The 19,920-nt window shown below is 39.4% G+C and overlaps 1 protein-coding gene and 1 pseudogene across 1 annotated transcript in view; one reads left to right on the top strand and one right to left on the bottom strand.

Annotated features, from left to right (window-relative positions):
- The window catches only part of LOC144664227 (sperm receptor for egg jelly-like), a 118,479-nt gene that overhangs the window by 32,364 nt on the left and 66,195 nt on the right, over positions 1-19,920 (top strand). The gene's annotated exons all lie outside the window — the stretch shown is intronic.
- On the bottom strand, positions 7,210-8,087 carry LOC144663242 (uncharacterized; annotated as a pseudogene).

Below are 19,920 nucleotides of genomic sequence, written 5' to 3'. Positions count from 1 at the left end.
TCGTGTGCGTTTCGGAGGAGGTCCTTCTCGAGTAGTAACTGATGAACGTTTTTGACGGCGTGGGGGCATTCTAGGATACAAAGAAAAGCGGCAGACACTGCGGCCCAAAACCAAAATGAAGGTTTGTACAAGCATAGAAAAGTCCATATAATAAATAGATGTAGAGACACAGTCTCAAATAAACTTAAATGAAAACCAGTATTAACTACAGTTTTCTGTTTTTGTTTTTGTCTTTGTCTTTGTTTTGTTTTTTATTTATTTATTAATTTATTTATTTATTTATTTTTTTGTTGAGTTAGTATTATTATCATTATGACAATTATTATTCATTCATTCTTTATTATTATTATTATTATTATTATTTATTTTTTGTTATGTTACTCTGAGAGGCACAAAGCCCCCATTTAAGAAAATTAGAGGAACTGAGCCTCACAATAGTTACTATGCTGACGTTATAATATGGTCAGCCAATAAATAAAATGAGGCAAATAAAAATAAAAATACTTCAAATTAAATGAAAATAAATTAAAATTGAAATAGAGGAACGAAGCCTCATAAACATAAGCTGGAGGACTCAAAACTCCAGTAATAATAGAGGAACGAAGCCTCATAAACATAAGCTGGAGGACTCAAAACTCCAGTAATAATAGAGGAACGAAGCCTCACTCATAAGCTGGAGGACTTAAAACTCCAGTAATAATAGAGGAACGTAGCCTCACACAACCTGGAGGACTCAAAACTCCAGTAATAATAGAGGAACGAAGCCTCAACATAAAATTGTTATTTGGCCAATACAGGCCGGGCTGACAAAATGTCGCCGGAATTAAATTACCAAAAGTAAAAACTCTCCAGTTTAAAAACAAAATTTATAGGTACAACGTGTAGCACAATAATAAGCAAATAAACAAATAAATGGACAAACAAACTTCCTTACACGTGAAGTATCTCCACGGCCTTTAAAATGGCGCCACGATAGCTGCGATATAAATTGTATTGGCCTCTAGCGTCCAAATGCACACCATCATGTATAACTGGGGCGTTTGAGGGATTAGAAAAACCCTTGTGATACCAGCAAAAGACATTATCAATGTCTTCTAGTAATGCACTAACACACTGATTCAAAACTGGCACCTTGTCATTGAAGGATTCAAATCCCGCGTAAGATTCACCACGAGGGATTACTTGACAAACCCCTATGACGCGTACAGAATACTTTTCACGCAGCGAAGAAACTAAAACTTCAATTTCCGATGCCACTACTTCAGGCCCCAACCTTGAAAGATCATTAGTGCCGATCTCTAGAATTACCACGTCCGGAGCAAGACTCGTAACGACGGGAAGGTCGTGGTCGCGTAGTTTTGCAACCGTTCGACCGCCTTTTCCAAACATGTGGACAAACGCAGTGCCATTAAGGCTAAAATTCGGCTCAGCACGTGAATCAAATCCCGCCGCTAAATCCCCTTTCATCCTTGCAACAAAAGAATGCCCTAAAATAAGCACCGTGGGCGTTTTCAAAGCCATTAAACAAAGGCGACAAAGCACGGCACAGCGCCAATATATGAGCTTAAACAACCGGTCGGTTTCCGACGACACAGGAACGCAGGCGGTAAATTTCCCAAGTCGTTTTAGGAAAAATTTTCCGAACGTGGTATTGAAGCAACTAACCCTTGAATTATAGCAGTACAGAGTAAGAAAAATCAACAGAGCTTACCTTTTAGATTGAAAAGAAAGGGTAGCTGCATTAACGAATTCGCACGATGCGAGTCTTTGGTGATGAGCATGTGATTGTTAGAGGGTGGTATGATAATTAATTGTATGCGGCAAAACGTGACCTCGTAATGGTGACCTAATGTCACACAACACATCCTGACTCTTAATGTCAGGCAGGGGTGAAGACATAAAAATCTTATTTGTATACAAATATTCTCTTTATTTGGTTAAGCGCTCAGCCTCGAATAAGCGCCCACTCTGTAGGTAGGAAAAGTTAATAAGCGCCCAGCCTCGAATTAGCGCTCACCCCACCCCCTAAAAAATGAAGTGCACGAGAGGAGTAAAATGAGAGGAGTGAAATTGACTAAGAACTACCAAGAGACTACCTCAAAGACCGAGCTTTCTTAGTAATTTATAATTACAAAACTTTCAATGAACAGTTAAAATTCAGCTTTGATACAACTTCACGTTTTGTTATTATTTACTGTATTCTTGCAAACTAAGCTTATTACTACTTGCTAACAATGGTGAAAATTTAATAAGCGCCCAGCCTCGAATAAGCGCCCACGCTCAAGGTATAAAAAAATTTAATAAGCGCCCAGGGCGCTTAATCGAATAAATATGGTAGTCTGTCTCGCTGCTTTCACACTCGCGTCGCGTCCTCTTTTCGGTTACACCCCTTTGTAATAGGACTAGTGAAACTCATCCTGGTTATTTGTGTAGTGTTTGTACACTACACTAATGGAGTTAGTTTAGTGGGAAAGCGAACGCTACGCCAGACGTAAACTTTTAATTGCGCGGTCAAGTGGAACAGGCACGTATACATGCATATGCAAATTAGACGGGAACAGGCTTGTTATTGTTCTGAAGCAATGGGTTAAAAAATTCGCGACAAGGCTCGAACGCGCTCTGATAAAAAAAACTTACAGCCAGTGTACAACTCCGTGAGATGGCAACAGATTCACGCGAGTAATAACGTAAACAAAATACTTGATGTAAGACTTCTAAGTGGATTCCGGAGATACCGGCAGTAAAATGAGAGGACATTTAAAACTTATAAAGGATACACGTCACGCAAGCTAGCAGTAAGAGATTAAAATTTGAGCTCTGGGCAGTTAATTGAGGGGAAAAAGGTCATCGCAACATAAGATAAATGTAGTGCACCAAAATAAAATGATAAAAAAATTATAGCCAGTGCCCAACTCAATGAGATGGCAACAGATTCACGCGAGTAATTGTGCAAACAGAATGGATTCCGGAGATACCGGAAGTAAAATGAGAGGACATTTAAAACTTATAAAGGATAAACGTCACGCTAGCTAGCAGTGAGTGATTAAAATTTGAGCTTGCTGTGACGTAAGCCCGGTAGCAAGTTCATACGAAAAAAAGTCACAAGGCTGACTTGAATTATTTTCTGTGCAAAAGCTACCTTCTTTAGTCACTGAGGTGATGTGCTTAATTTTTTTTAAACAAAATTGATAGTTTGCTAAGTGATGCCATTTAACTAGCTACCTCCCTTAGTCACTGCAAGATCTGAAAAACCGTTGTCAATGTGTTGGGGGAAATTCTTCTTTAGACAGATCACGTTATCAAAGAACGTGGCAGGATGACTCGAATTATTTTAAGTAAGTAAGCTACTTTCTTTAGTCACTGAGGTGGTGTGCCTAAATTTTTTTTAACAAAATCAATAGTTTGGTAAGTGATGCCATTAACTACCTCCCTTAGTTACTGCAAGACATGAAAAACCGCTGTCAACGAGTTGGGTGAAATTCTTCTTTAGACAGATCACGTTCTCAAAGAACGTGACAGACGTGTCTCGTCTAACAATTGCCAGACTGGTGACGAGTCACGTGACAACTTTCTCAAACACTACACTTTCCGTACGGACAGCTCGTTTTTCTTTTGCACATTTTGTCCGTGATGGTTCTTAATATATTTCCTGCTTAGTTAATTTCTCTTCGATACCCACGGAGAAAAAATACAGAGATCGGGATAATGACGATCTATAAGTCTTCCATGTCGGTAGCGTGGTGGGAGGGTGGGGGAAAATTAAGTAGACTTTCATGTCATGTCTCATCCGTTGTCCGAGATTGTGCTTTGAACCTGTGATTCAGTTCACGTTCATTTACGTACCTCAGCCACCAAATTACACACCAGACAAAGAAAGCGCACACAAAACACAATTTATGGAAAATATTAACTATTTAATGTTTTGAAAAATAAGGCTCTCATTTAGACAGAGAACTAACAAGTTTCTCTAGTGGCTAGTTAAATAAGGAAGTGTAACTCGCTTCGTGAATTTAACAGACGAACCCATTAGACAAGATTGTCAACGTAAACGAGAAACGACCACTTTGACATAAACCTCGTGACAACATTGTAAGTAAGTAAGTAAGTAAGTATGACTTTATTTAACGAGGGTGACATCTGACAGTAATCAAACTGATAAACTTGTGGCCCTCATAGAAATATAACAATAACGGAAATATAACAATGGTATTGTCCCGTTTTCGAGATAAGAGCGAGGCGATAAACATTACCAGGACTAACAACCTGTCAACGCCACGGGCAACGCCTGGGTTTGCAGGCTTATGAAGGAACTGCTGCAGCTAATATCATCTTTGCATATCCATTTTTCACATTATTTTATTAGTATATCAACGTCCATGTCACGGAAGGCCATGCAAGTCTAGCCTCCTACGCACATTTTTGGGCTGGTCACGCAATGTTTACCCTACAGGAGCGCGTGAAGAGCTCAAAAAAGTCACGCTCCAGGCTTACGCTAGTCATATCCATTAAATTAATTCACGTGATGGCGGATTTGCAAACAGACCCAAACAGTACATTTTAAGTCTCAAACTGACCGGTTTTGCTGGATCTGGAGTAAAAATAAGCTTTAATCTATGTGGTGGTATTCAAGTTCAATACAAGATCCTAAAATCATCATTTTCAGTAATTTATGTAGCACTTTCTTATTCGATTCTTTAGGACCTCGAGTGAAAGTTAAGATAAATCCACGTGATGGCGGATTTGCAAAGAGATCCAAACTGTACTTTGCAAATTTTTAACTGGCCGGTTTTCCTAGATTTGGAATGAAAATCAACTATTTTCTATTTGACGGAATTTTAGTTCAAGGGCCCAAATCATCATTTTCAGTGGCTAATGTACCATTTTCTTATTCGATTCTTTTGGACCTGGAGTGAAAGTTAAGACTAATTCACGTGATGGCGGATTTGCAAAAGACCCAAACTGTACATTTTAGGTCTGCAACTTGCCGGTTTTGATGGATCTGAAGGGAAAAAAATCTTTAATCAACGTGGGGTATTTCAATACAGGGGGCTCAAAATCATCATTTTCAGTGGCTCATGTAGCACTTTCTTATTCGATTCTTTTGAACCTGGACTGAAAATAAGGATGAATCAACGTGATGGCGGATTTGCAAAAAGACCAAAACTGTACATTTCTAGTCTCAAACTGACCGGTTTTGCTGGATCTGGAGTGAAAATAAATTATAATCTACGTGGTAGTATTTCAATACAAGGGCACAAAATCATCATTTTGAATAGCACATGTAGCACTTTCGTAATCAAATTGTTTTGGACCTGGAGTGAAAATTAAGGTGAATCCACGTGATGGCGGATATGCAAAAAGACCCAAACTGTTTATTTGAAGCTCCAACTGGCCGGTTTTGCTGGATCTGAAGTAAAAATAGGCTTTTATTTACGTGGTGGTATTTCAATACAAGATCCTAAAAGCATCATTTTCAGTTAGTTATGTAGCACTTTCTTATTCGATTCTTTTGGAGGCACGAGTTAAAGTTAAGATGAACTCACGTGGTGGTGGATTTGCAAAAAGACCCAATATGTACTTCGCAAGTCTCTATTTGGCCGGTTTTTTCTAGATTCGGAGTGAAAATAAACTTTTTCTATGTGATGGTATTTTAGTACAAGGGCCCAAATCATCATTTTTAGTGGCTAATGTACCATTTTCTTATTTGATTCTTTTGGACCTGGAGTGATGAATCCAGGTGATGGCGGATTTGTAAAAAGACCCAAACTATACATTTCAAGTTTCTAACTTTCCGGTTTTGATGGATTTGGAGGGAAAATAATCTTTAATTAATCAACGTGGGGTGTTTCAATACAAGGTCCCAAAATCAAAAATTAAACGAGCTTACCTGTAAGTGAAGTTTGATTGTGATTCTCCTGAGCCGTTGCGTAGGAACGAAGGGTTCACGTGAGATTGCGCGAGCAAACTTGCCTTCAATTTTTAACATTGTTGAGTAAACACCGACCCAAAAGGGGGTATGGGTAATGAGCCAATGGCTCAGTCAACACCTCAATGGGTGGGCACGTGATCCCTTCGTTCCTACGCAACGACAACAATATCCAGGCAACAAGTTTAATGCAAGAACAGTGCCAAAGTACAATGTCACCTCAATAGTTGTATACAAACTTTCCTGTTAAACATGAGATAATACTGCCTGACCAAAATTAGCATCAGGACTTTGTTCAATGGGTTTATCATAAAACAGAGCAAAAGTAGACGCATTTGACCATCCAGCAGCTTTCATGATGGTTGTCATGTCCAAACCAGATCTCTTTGCAGCTGAAGTTGAGGCTGAGCGAGTGCTGTGGGCGTCAAACTGGTTTGTATCAATACCAGCATTTGTCAAAACACACTTGACCCATCTTCCAGTGGTATCTTTAGAAACTGCCTTATGTGGCTTTACAAAACTAATGAGGAGTTGAGTTTCCTCCCCTCTAAGAGGTTTCGTACGAACAATATACTCCTGTAGACACTCTACAATACAGAGTCTAGGATCCTTTATATATGCCTGGAAAACAAGGTCATGTACATGAGTACCAGATCTTGTTTGTTTCACTGGTTTAGAAACAGAAAATGAACAACTCGATTGTGTCAAAGTCATGTACCTGATATCGAGCAGGTGTATAGTCTGAATTCGCTGACCTGACAATAACATTAACAGTATGGTAAGCTTCCAAGAGAGCTCTTTCAATGATAATTTTTGAACATGGTCAAATTTACGTAAAAATTCTAACACAACATTAACGTCCCAAGTACTTGTGTACTTTGGTAAAGAGGGCCTCATGAATCTTACAACTAAGGGATGGCTACTAGCAGGCGTATTGTCAGGAAAAACAATGACAGCCGACAATGCACTCCGAGCTGTGTTCAAGCAGCTATATCCAGTGCCAGATTGAAAAAGTTCAGTCAAAAATTCAATAACATCTGTTACAGTTGGTTGCAAGGGATCACAAGACCGTTATGTTGAAAACTTATGCCATCTTGCAAGGTAGGTCCTGTACTGTTTCTTTGTTGATTCTCGCCATGATGACATGACAATGTCAATAGCTGGTTCTGAAAGTCTTTGACGTTGTAATGACATCCTGACAATTTGCAAGCCATCAGAGTCAACTTGTGGTGGAGTGGGTGAATGGCATTGGGGTTGTATGGCAGCTGGAGCACTTTCTTTCCTCAAGGAAGAATGTGAGGTTCCTGAACAAGGAGGCGCATCAAAATCGGAAACCAAGGCTGTGTTGTCCACTGTGGCACAATTAGTATCCCAGAGGCTTGGTCGGCTTCCACCTTCTGCAGAACCCTGTCAATGAGATTAAACGGAGGAAACGCATAAAAATAGTGTTTCCCCCAGTCAACAGAAAAAGCATCTATAGCAAATGCACCAGGGTCAGGATGCCAAGCTATGTAAGGCTTAGTCTGAAAATTAATCCTGGATGCAAATAAATCAATAGATGGGGCCACCAGGGCTTGTGTAATTGACACATAAATGTTGGAATCAAGTTTCCATTCTGTTTGATCATGAAAAATTCTGGAGGCTTTATCAGCTGCAGTATCACACTTTCCTGGCAAATGTGCAGCAGATAGCCAAATGTTCCTTGCAATGAACCACATCCAAATAGTTCTAGCAATGTGATTGCATTCAAGTGAATGAGTGCCACCCATATTATTGATGTAAGAAACTGCTGTGGTGTTATCAACAAAATTCTCACATGGGTATGAAACAAGTTTTTACAGAAGGACTGTAAGCCCAGGTAAGCTGCTTTTAATTCGAGACAGTTAATATGCTGGTGAGCTTCATCGGATGCCCAGCGGCCTCCTGATGTCTACCCCTGAAAAACAGCTCCCCATCCTTGTAGGGAGGCATCTGTATGAAGAGTGTAAGAGGGATTACCTTGCGAAATGGGTTTAGAAACATTTCCAATGTTCTCAACCCACCACTGTAGATCTGACTTTGCAGTAGGTGACAGCACCATACTTTCATCAAAATTACCATGATGAAACTTAAGGGCAGCAGTCTTTTCGTTCTCTAGCTGCCTATAGAACAGGGGTCCCATAGCAACCCCAGGGAAACTGGCCACAAGTTTGCCTATGACAACTGCCACTTTCCTGATGGTAGGTTGTGTTTTGGTCAAAAGATCTTTGCAAACATGCTTGATATTTTCTGCCTTGGCATGAGACACAGTGACAGTCATGGTCACAGAATTTAAGACAACCTAGAAACTATAGAACCTGTGATGGCTCTAAAATTGATTTGTCTGGGTGAAAATAAAGGCCCAAACTATCAAACAATTCAGTGGTGGCTTGGACATTATTCTCACATTCGGGCTTAGTGATACCCTGTAAATAGGAATCGTCAATATAGCCAACTGACTGAAAACCCTGTTTCCTGAGTGTGCTGTAAGCAGGTTTGAGTAACTTCGTAAATAATCGAGGAGCACAAGCTAAACCATTAGGTAAGCAAGTGAACTGGTAGAGCTGCCCTTGCCACTCAAGTTTTAAATATTTTTGGTGATCTCGGTGGATTGGTACTGAATAGTATGCATCTTTGAGATCCACAGATGCCATGAAACAGTTTGGTCTGATCATGCTAATAACATGTTTCAATAACTCCATCTTAAAATGATGGTATGCCACAAATTCATTCAACTTTTTCAAGTTGAGGATCATCCGATGAGAACCATCTTTTTTTGGTCTCAAAAAGATAGTCGATAGGAATTCACCTTCCTCATGGAAATATTTTAAGAGAACACCTTTAAGAACTAATTATTCAACCTCAGCACTTATTGTCTCAGCTTCTTTGTGACTAAATTGGTGTTGGCGAGGTGGCTGCCTCTGCTGAGGGGACTGGTCAAAATCAATTTTGCATCCTGTGACCATAGCAACATTTTCATCTGACAGTTTCAAGGATGAAATTTCACGTTTTATACACTGATCTGTAAGGTTGATCAGTGGGATCGTTGCTTTCTGAATTACGTTTTGGAGCCTTTGGAGCTTCAGGTCTCGACTCCTTGTGCCTGATCTAATTTTAGACCAGACTTCAAGGTTGACTTTAGTCCCTGTGACATTTTCGCAGTTCCCTGGTCTGCTGCAGTTTGAAAGTTTTTCTTTCAACTTATCATCAGGCAACTTTGTTCGTATCATTTTATTTATTATCTTTGCAAGTTTTGGGTCCACATCACTTGAACATGCCTCATCAAGATCGTATTCAGCGGCAATGGACCCCAAAAAATCGTTTTCGACAGTTTTCTCAGATTTATCACTGTCCTTTCTCGTTTCGCTACCCTCAGGAAAGAGCTAATCTATAGAGATGTCAATGGACTCGTTGTCCGTGGCGCTCGCGCCTCGTGGTACTTTTCGAGCAGGGCTTTGCTCGTCCTCCGAGTCGCTTTCAGATAAGTGATCGCTATGTGAACGCTTAGATGGATTACCAGCGTTCGAGAGAACCTGTGCAATGTCCGAAGACAGTGACTTTGATATGTGGCGAAAACCTTCAACCATGCTTTCTTTGATTGAGGTTTTAACGCTGTCAATGAAATCGCTCTTCGCCACGGTCGTTGTCTTTGAAGAACTGGGCTGAGAAGCTGTTTTCTTCTTCTCTCGAGAAACTTCTTTCTTTCTTAATTGCTTGTCCTTTCCCTTCAATTCAGGGTTATGGTGTTCGGGAGATTCCTCCACCTGTTTTGAGGACGTGTCAACAGGCGATTTGCCCTCAGAATCTTTTCCTGCCATTACGCACCTTCGATTGTGAAGTAGCGTAAAAATTTGCGGCTAGCTTCCAATAAGCCGAACAAGAAGCGTTAATTCAGGTAATTGTACCCGAAAATTAACCAAATAGAACAAAACCGAGAGATTTCTCTCGCCAAAAACGCTGTAAAAGAAGGTAAAATACACTTGACTCAAACAACGTCTTGTGCTGGCAAACAAAATCGCACATTGAAGGCAAGCTTGCTCGCGCAATCTCACGTGGTCCTGTAGTGACGTCAGCAACGGTGAGGGAGAATCATCAATTTTAGTGGCTCATGTAGCACTTCCTTATTCGATTTGTTTGGACCTGGAGTGAAAATTAGGATCAATCAACGTGATGGCGGATTTGTAAAAAGACCCAAACTTTACATTTCAAGTCTCTAACTTTCCGGTTTTGATGCATCTGGAGGGAAAATAATCTTTAATTAATCAACGTGGGATGTTTCAATACAAGGTCCCAAAATCATCACTTTTAGTGGCTCATATAGCACTTCCTTATTCGATTCTTTTGGACCTGGAGTGAAAATTAGGATGAATCAACGTGATGGCGGATTTGCAAAAAGACCCAAACGGTACATTTCAAGTCTCCAACATGCCGTTTTTTCTGGATCTGGAGTAAAAATAAGATTTAATTTACTTGGTGGTATTTCAATGCAAGATCGTAAAATCATCATTTTCAAAGAGTTATGTAGCACTTTCTCATTCGATTCTTTTGTACCACGAGTGAAAGTTAAGATGAATTCACGTGATGGCGGATTTGCAAAAAGACCCAAACTGTACTTTGCAAGTCTCTAACTGGCCGGTTTCCTAGATTTGGAGTGAAAATACACTATTTTCTTTGTAACGGTATGTTAGAACAAGGGCCAAAATCATCATTTTCAGTGGCTAATGTACCATTTTCTTATGCGATTCTTTTGGACCTTGGGTGAAAGTTAAAATGAATCCACGTGATGGCGGATTTGCAAAAAGTCCCAAACTGTACATTTTAAGTCTCCAACATGCCAGTTTTGATGGATCTGGAGGGAAAATAATCTTTAATCAACGTGGGGTATTTCAATACAAGGGCCCAAAATCATCCTTTTCAGTGGCTCATGTGGCACGTTCTTATTCGATTTTTTTAGACCTGGACTGAAAATAAGGATGAATCAACGTGATGGCGGATTTGCAAAAAGACCCAAACTGTACATTTCTAGTCTCTAACTTTCCGGTTTTGATGGATCTGGAGGGAAAATAATCTTTAATCAACGTGGGGTATTCCAATACAAGAGCCCAAAATCATCCTTTTCAGTGGCTCATGTAGCACTTTCTTATTCGATTCTTTTGGACTTGGACTGAAAACTAGAATGAAGCAACGTTATGGCAGATTTGCAAAAACACCTAACCAGTACATTTTAAGTCTCAAACTGGCCGGTTTTGCTGGATCTGGAGTAAAAATAATCTTTTATCTATGTGGTGGTATTTCAATACAAGATCCTAAAATCATCATTTTCAGTAATTTATGTAGCACTTTGTTATTCGATTTTTTAGGACCTCGAGTGAAAGTTAAGATAAATTCACGTGATGGCGGATTTGCAAAGAGATCCAAACTGTACTTTGCAAATTTTTAACTGGCCGGTTTTCCTAGATTTGGAGTAAAAATCAACTATTGACTATGTGACGGTATTTTAGTTCAGGGGCCCAAATCATCATTTTTAGTGGCTCATGTAGCACTTCCTTATTCGATTCTTTTGGACCTGGAGTGAAAATTAGGATGAATCATCGTAATGGCGGATTTGTAAAAAGACCCAAACTTTACATTTCAAGTCTCTAACTTTCCGGTTTTGATAGATCTGGAGGGAAAATAATCTTTAATTAATCAACGTGGGGTGTTTCAATACAAGGTCCCAAAATCATCATTTTTAGTGGCTCATGTAGCACTTCCTTATTCGATTCTTTTGGACCTGGAGTGAAAATTAGGATGAATCATCGTGATGGCGGATTTGTAAAAAGACCCAAACTTTACATTTCAAGTCTCTTACTTTCCGGTTTTGATAGATCTGGAGGGAAAATAATCTTTAATTAATCAACGTGGGGTGTTTCAATACAAGGTCCCAAAATCAGCATTTTTAGTGGCTCATGTAGCACTTCCTTATTCGATTCTTTTGGACCTGGAATGAAAATTAGGATGAATCAACGTGATGGCGGATTTGAAAAAAGTGGCAAACTGTACATTTCAAGTCTCCAACATGCCTGTTTTGATGGATCTGGAGGGAAAATAATCTTTAATCAACGTGGGGTACCAATACAAGGTCCCAAAATCATCACTTTCTGTAAGTTATGTAGCACTTTCTTATTCGATTCTTTTGGACCACGAGTGAAAATAAGGATGAATCTACGTGATGTCAGATTTGCAAAAAGGCTCAAACTGTACATTTCAAGTCTCAAACTGGCAGGTTTTGTTGGATCTGGAGTGAAAAATACGCCATAATCTACGAAGTGGAATTTCAATTCAAAGGCCAAAGTCATCATTTTCTGTGGCACATGTAGTACTTTCTTATTCGATTCTTTTGGACCTAGAGTGAAAATTAGCATGAATCAACGTGATGGCAGATTTGCAAAAAAAAAGACTATGCATTTCAAGTCTCAAACTGGCAGCTTTTGCTGGATATGGAGTGAAAATTAATTACACTCCACGTTGTGATATTTCAATACAATTACCCAAAATGGTAATTTTCTGTGGCTCATGTAGCACTTTCTTATTCGATTCTTTTGGACTTAGAGTGAACTTGAGGATAAATCAACGTGATGGCGGATTTGCAAAAGGACCCAAACTGTGCATCTCTTTCTCAAACTGGCCGGTTTTCATGCTGGCGGGAAAAAAAAGCTGAAGAAAGTCGTGCTCCCCTCGTACACGAAGCGGTTCGTTGCTCGATATATCTGCCTGGCCCGTGCGATAAAAAAAATTACTCAGCATTGGCACAGTAATGCGAGAAAAAAAAATTGTTCCGTCCAAGGAAAGCGAATTTCGAAACCCCTAAGTTATATCGACATCAATGATTAGTTGATCGCTATGTGTGTTAAAACTCGCAATCTTCACTACCGTTACGATACCTATCCTATGATGATCCAGCGTATTTTGCGTAAGTTTCTTGCAGATATGCCGAACGATTTCCCCAACAAATGTGACTGCAACGTTTCTGCTCTATGTAGCTTCAGCGAACAACAAACATGGCGACCAACTTGGCCTTCGTGTATCTGTTCGTGTAAGAACACACGAAACGACTCCTGGTCTTGTTGCTCTCTTATTGGGAAGCATAAAAGGTTTTGTGGCACCAATCAGAAGCCAGAACGACGACGACCTTTTGGAACTGGTCCGTTAAGAGGTTGTCCCCAGGGCTCTTCTCTTCGTTCTTCACTTTTCTACGTCGTATTTTGTTTCGCCCGTATAGACTTTTTCCCCTGCCCCAACTATAAACTGCCCCTGGTCTCCGAGGATGACAGGTGCACTGTTTTATCGCCAAACTGTTCTTCTCGGGAATTACACAACAACACAAAACCAAGTTGAATGTAAAAGTCCATTTTAATGTCACTGATGATGACCTACCTTTTATCCTTTTTAGCCTTTTTTGAATAATATATTAAACTATTATTTACAATTCAAATTTGACCGTTTATCACTATGGTAACTAATGCACAAAGCTAAAACAGTTGGTGATTCAAATTGTTGATTTAGGTACCGAACGCACTAGCTTGACAATTTATTTTTTGTCTCTACAAAAAATCTCGACAAACTTTGTCGCCACCAGATTTTCAATTTGGTGATCGCATATGCACTTGAAAACACCAAACTTTTTGATAGCCACAAAGCGTCATTCACGTTGAAATCAAACACGCTGTTGATCGGCGGTACGTACTTGTACTGAGCCGATTTAAAAAGGAATTTAATTGCGCCAATCCAACTGAGTACATGTACCTGGAGGTGCAACTGGAAAGTGAACTTGCGATCCATAGTATAGTATGTGTTCTTATCTATAGTAAGGATTCTCCTGCAAAATCCCGAGGAAAGAATATATAACAACTGCTATAACTTCCGTTTTCTGTATTCACAGTTTGATTCCCGCGTAAAATAAAATATTCTGCCTGGATAGACTCTTAAAAGCGAGATCAAATTGCCTTGATTGACGTTTTTCTTCAGATATTAAAGTCATGTAAATTCCGAAATTGTCAGTTTTAACGCTTGACAAAAATTTGCCCTGCTCCAAGCAAGGACGACGGCGCGTTTAAAGTTGGTACGGCTTGACAAAATTTGGTAGGAAGAAATCACCGTGCGCATTTTGCAGAACAGAACTGATCTTCTATAAAAAGCAAGCCTTAATATAGACCACGTTTACCATAATAGTAAAGAAACCATGAATCGAAGTCGGCTGAAAGCCTGAATTTTTCTCTTGCTATTAGACTTGTACCTCCGGTTACAATTTGATTCAGCTTTCTTTCGTTGTACAAATAATTCTTTCAGGAAACAACGTGATCCGAAAAGTGGTTTTTCTCGTCAAAATTCAGAGACAGAAGAGTACTCACTGCAACAAACGCAAAGACGGGGAAATAGGCACTTCTAAAGGAGAGATTGGTTTAACACAAAATTTTAAAGCATATATACCTTTCATGGAAGCCATCAGTACAATTCAATTGATCTCATATCATAATTTACATATTCCTTGCTCAAAAAAGTAACTGCACTTATACAAGTCGAGGAACCACATTATCTAAGCTTTTCCGTCGCTTTTGTTTTTCGAACAGCATGGTAGACAAAAGAAACATTTACGTTAAAGTAACCAGTGGAAAATCAATATTCACAGACTCATTATATTCAGACACACAAGAAATTGTGTTTTGTGTTTTAATTACCAAACTGCATGCAGGGTCCATCTTCTCTTCCTTCCTCTGTTGTAACAACTGTGTCATTGCGAGATGAGGACGATTTTTCACCCTTTATCCACGAATTTGTCTAGCCCACACATTGAAAAATGCATTTACATGCAAGATCTTGTTTGGCGAGAAACGTTCCTAACAGAACATACGTACATAAATCTACTTGCTTTTTTGTATCAATTTTCTGGCAATTATTCCCACGATCCTGTTGAACCCTCAAAAGAGAAAAGAAAGCTTGTTGTACGAGATTGCACTCTCACCCATTACCAATTTTGCTGATTCTTCGATCCAGTGTGAATGGTCTAAACGAACGATCAAGGTATGCATGATTTCATTTTCGGTGTTTTAGTTGTATCGAATACGCTTTTTGCAAGTTTTCGTTATTGGAGTCGCTTTCATGGCATTTATATAAGCGTGAGATAATTGGGAGAATTATGCCGCACTATTATTTGGACCACTTCCAACTTTACTGCATGATCACGAGGTTTGAGTAATTATAAAGTAGGGGTCGTCTATGGCGTACGATCCCCGCCAAAATTCATTGTTTGGAATTGAACTTCATCATTTAAATTTTCAACTTCAACATTTGAATTTTACATTTCAATTCAAAATTTTACACCGTTCTTTCAGAGTTCATATTAATGGAGACGTGTTGTACACTTATCTTTCAGCGGTTTTCTAACTCAACGTTTGTACTTGACCTAGCTCGCTGTACATTTTTAACTCAACTTTTAACTCACATTTTCAACTCTACTTTTTAATTTTTGTTTACGATTTAGTGATCATTGGTCGCGACAATAAGCCTTTGTCGGTGAGGGAGGGAGGGGGATAGACCTTCTCCCCAGGCTCTTTCAGCTAGATTCCTACCAGGACGGTGATTATAGTAGAATTTTGCTTCGATTGGAGTATTTAAATTGTACTCTTATGAATTCTGGGGAATTGCCTGATTTTATCGTGGCTGGTATATATAGTATCCATCATAGGATGTGTATCGACTGCACAGCAATCGAGCGTTACTACATACAGGACAGGCCGTTTATTCAATGGTCGTAGAGGTCGCCCTCCTTTTATGTATCAGAGGGTCAACTGGTATTCCTTGTAGATAATGCGTTTACAGTACCTAAAATCAGTGAGCTATTGGGAATTTCAAAAAGGACGGTGGAAAGAATGATGTCTATGTTTGGAATCAGGATATCAGGTGAGCAATTGGTTTTTGGTCTTGTCACAGACAAAACAACTGAGGAGCAAAAACGTAGACTTACGGAGCCAACCAAGTGAAAACTGTGACAAGACCAAGACTAATGAAATCAGGATAACAGATGAGCTTTTAGTTTTTGGTCTTGTCACAGTTTTCACTAGGTTGAGGGCGACCTCTGCGACCAGTGAATGAACGGTCTGTCCTGTATGTAGGAACGCTCGATTGCTGTGCACTCGATAAACATGCTATGGCAGATACTATACCAGCCACATTGGACTTGGGAGGCTGAATGGGGTATACAGGAGACTGGGAGATTCAGTCTGTATTCTGGAGACTCTGGGATAATGCGTGAGAATTGGCATACTGATGTACTATATAGACAAAACAGAATTATGTTCCAAACCATTCTCAACTGCAGTACAGTTCCTAGAACTGTAATTATACCAGTAAAATCTCTACGTACCTTTACCTTTAACTTTGTGACAATACCCGTCACTAAGCCCCATGCTCGCATATAATGAAAATGGACAGTGCCCCAGCAACCGTAGTTGCTGTGGTCGACAGCAAGGTGTAAGAACATAAGTTTTTGAAGACATTTCTGTAAGACAGAGTAAAATATCGTCCTCTGTGGGACTGTACACTAAACGCCAATGAGATAATTTCTGTTCTCAGTATCATGTCCAAATTTCGGTATACCCATTAACCTGTCCATTTTGCTGAAATTATACATTGTACTAAACAAAAAATATGGGTGGTCCTCATAGACCAAGCCATATTATTGAGGTGCTTGTGGTGATGTGGAAATAATAACCAATGCGGTAGTGCTTCCTCTTTCTTTGGGATATGCAAAGCAGATTTATTTTATTATTTTTTGTTTTTGTATTGTTCGTTTTTATTTGAAAAAAAAAATCAAATTTATCGTGCCACTTGCCCTGCTGCAGCAATCCAATCACACACAAGTTTAAGCGCAAATTTTCTTATCATGTAGTTTTTTAACATGCGCCGATGTTATGCAGGCGCGTGATATCATCAAAGTTTCCCGGCGAGCTAAATCAACCACAAGCAAATATATTTTTACACGATTACATCATTAGCATCTAAAATGTTCGTCAAATGGTTTATCCATCAAAAAATATGACACTTAGGTTAATTGGAGAAACCTAAAATAATACGCCTTCGCGCAAAGGAACCAGGAACCTTAACAATTTTTGAAACAGTTTTTTTTTAAGGCTCACGTTTTTTTAATTTATATTTATTGTTAAGTACTGCAAAAGGTCTTCACTTTTCTGTCTGCATAAGAGGCAGCAAGTCTTAACCCCAACTTTGTTTATCTTCCTATAACACGAAACGTCAGAAACACTAGTGTGACGTTAGAAATGACGTCACATTCGCCGCCAAGTAAAAATCGTTTTTGGAGCATTGGATTTTTGGAAATGACATGGTCAAAAGTCTTTGTATGCCAAGTTTGGTGCTTTTGTCCGGTCTGTAACGATTTCCACATAATTTAGCACTAACCCACTAGAATATCCCGGTTTCTGTAGCATTAATTAGCTAGGAATATTTCTATTCCCCCCCCCCTGAATGGGATGCTAGTCCATCGCAGGGTGCCCCCCCCCCCCAATATGTTGTCTTATTGCCCGAAAGAAAAATGGCATGCGTTAAAAGCGAATAAAGAGGAATATAAAACAAACAACAAAACGTGCATCTACATCTACATCTACATTTATTAAGTTGAAAAATCTTGTAAGGCATCACATCAACTATAAATAAAAGCCAAATTAAATACAAAATACCGTATTTTCTCAATTAAACGCCCCCGGCTTTTATTTCAAACTTAGCTTGATGGACCCGGCGTTTATTTGAAGCCGGCGTTTAATCGGGACCCGGCGTTTATTAACGGACTGTAATTTTCTGTCAAATTTTCAGATTGATTTACTGTTACCGAGACCAAGGGGCAGTTTATTGTCAATTAAGGCGGAAATAATTTTTCTCTTCGTTTTACCCCGTTATACCGCGTCCATCCTAGCTATGTATCGCTCGGAATTTTCCTTTGATCGTTTTTTGAAATTTCCAAAGCAGCATACGGTACTAGTGTGTCATAGCGCTGACATTCAAGAGATTTTTACTTGTTAGCTTGACCTCAAATGACTCAAATAAACGCCGGGACCTCGAACAAACGCCCCCGGCGTTTATTTAAAAATTTGCAATTTTGACCCGGCGTTTATACGAGGCCGGCGTTTAATCGGGGTCCGGCGTTTAATCGAGAAAATACGGTATGTACATATGCATAAATTACATAAAAGTGATATGTCAGAATAGCAGGATAATTAAATAATAATTCTTAATTACTATTTACTTTACTTATTTCACATGCTTCCCTAAATTTAATTTAAAATCAGATAATGACTTGCAATTCACTAAGTCAGCGGGCAGCGGGCTGTTATTGATCTAGGAAAAAAATGTCCTTAGATACCTTTGGTATCCTATACATAAAAGCATGGCTGTTGCGTGTTCTCTTTTACTGTTTGGTATTAAGTGTTCTCCCATGGTTATGTCTACTAGATTATGACTACGTTTGTACATTAGAGTCAGTCTGTTTTTCTTTCGTCTTGTTTCTAATGTGTCCCATTTCAAGTCAGATAACATGTCTGACACGCTTTTGCTGTTTTGTTGAAGTTTTGAAGGCAAAAACGGGCAGCTTTTCTTCGAACTCTCTGCAGGGATGAAATATCTTTTTTGTGGTGTGGGTCCCACGAGGCAATTGCGTACTCCAAGTTGGGTTGGACGATGCTGGTATAGGCCGTTTCGCGTACTTTCCTGGGGCAATTCCAGAGATTTCTCTTGATCAAACCCAAGGATCGACTTGCCTTGCTTGAGATAGATGAGATATGTTCAGACCTCTTTATTTTACTGTTAACAGTAATTCCTAGGTACGGTGCAGAATGTACTTGCTCAAGTTTGGACCTGCAAAAAGAATATGTCCGTTGAGGAGGACTTTGCTTATTTGAAATGCAGATGATGTTGCATTTAGAAGTGTAAATTGCACCTTCCACTTATGTTGCCAGGTTTTTAGTTTATTGAGGTCGTCTTGGAGATTGTCGCAATTTGAGTCTTCAACCACCACACCGTACAAAAGCTTAACTGTAGAGGTTAGACCGTTTGGCAGGCCGTTGATGTATGTTAGGAAAAACAGCGGACCTAATACTGACCCTTGTGGTACTCCCGAGGTCACTGGGGAGGAGGTAGATGTTGCACCCTCACAGATGACAGTTTGGGCCCTCTTAGTGAGAAAGGATTCCATCCAGGACAAGAGGTTACCATGGATGCCGTTACTCCCCAGCTTCATTTGTAAGCGTTGTTGTTAGACTTCACCGAAGGCTTTCGAAAAATCTAACACAGCAGCATGAATAGATTTGTTTGTTGTAGAGAACTTGCAATGTCATGAATAGCAAGTATTAATTGATAGTATGTTACAATGATCAAAATGTTTCATCGTATGGCTGTGTACAATATGTTCGAGGATTTTCGATGCTATGCAGGTTAGAGATATGGGTCTGTAGATGGTAGATTGAAAAAGTTGTGTACAAACCTTGCCTGCTTGCTAATGGAAACGATTTCGTAGCGTTGCCCGAAAATGTCAATGCAATTAAATCCTTTTTCTTCGGAAATATTTTATTTATTCATTCTAGTTCGGCAAAGAGTAAAGAACTTTCGGGGAGCCAATTTACATTGTTTTTCCTCACTTGAAAGTTATGCAAAGCGTGTTAAACATTCGGGGATAAATGGGATAAAGTATTTCGTTGAAAGTTTTGGCCTGGCTTAGAACTAAACATTTGAGTCAAAAGCATTAGCTTCATTACATTTGTAGCAGCTTTGTTTCAAGATCTTACACTGGATTCACCGCGTGCAAACGCTCAAGCTATGGAAAATTCAAGCTTCCGACCAACCGATCAACAGAGCCGAATAGTGACTTGTTTACTGTCGTGACTGCTACGGAAATCAAGTTTAACTTAACAAGAAATCGCCGCGTAGAGCAC

Source organism: Oculina patagonica, chromosome 8, assembly GCF_052425735.1.
Source record: "Oculina patagonica isolate OP01 chromosome 8, crgOcupat, whole genome shotgun sequence".
NCBI classification, from domain to species: domain Eukaryota; kingdom Metazoa; phylum Cnidaria; class Anthozoa; order Scleractinia; family Oculinidae; genus Oculina; species Oculina patagonica.
This window is presented reverse-complemented; position numbering and strand designations above follow the sequence as displayed.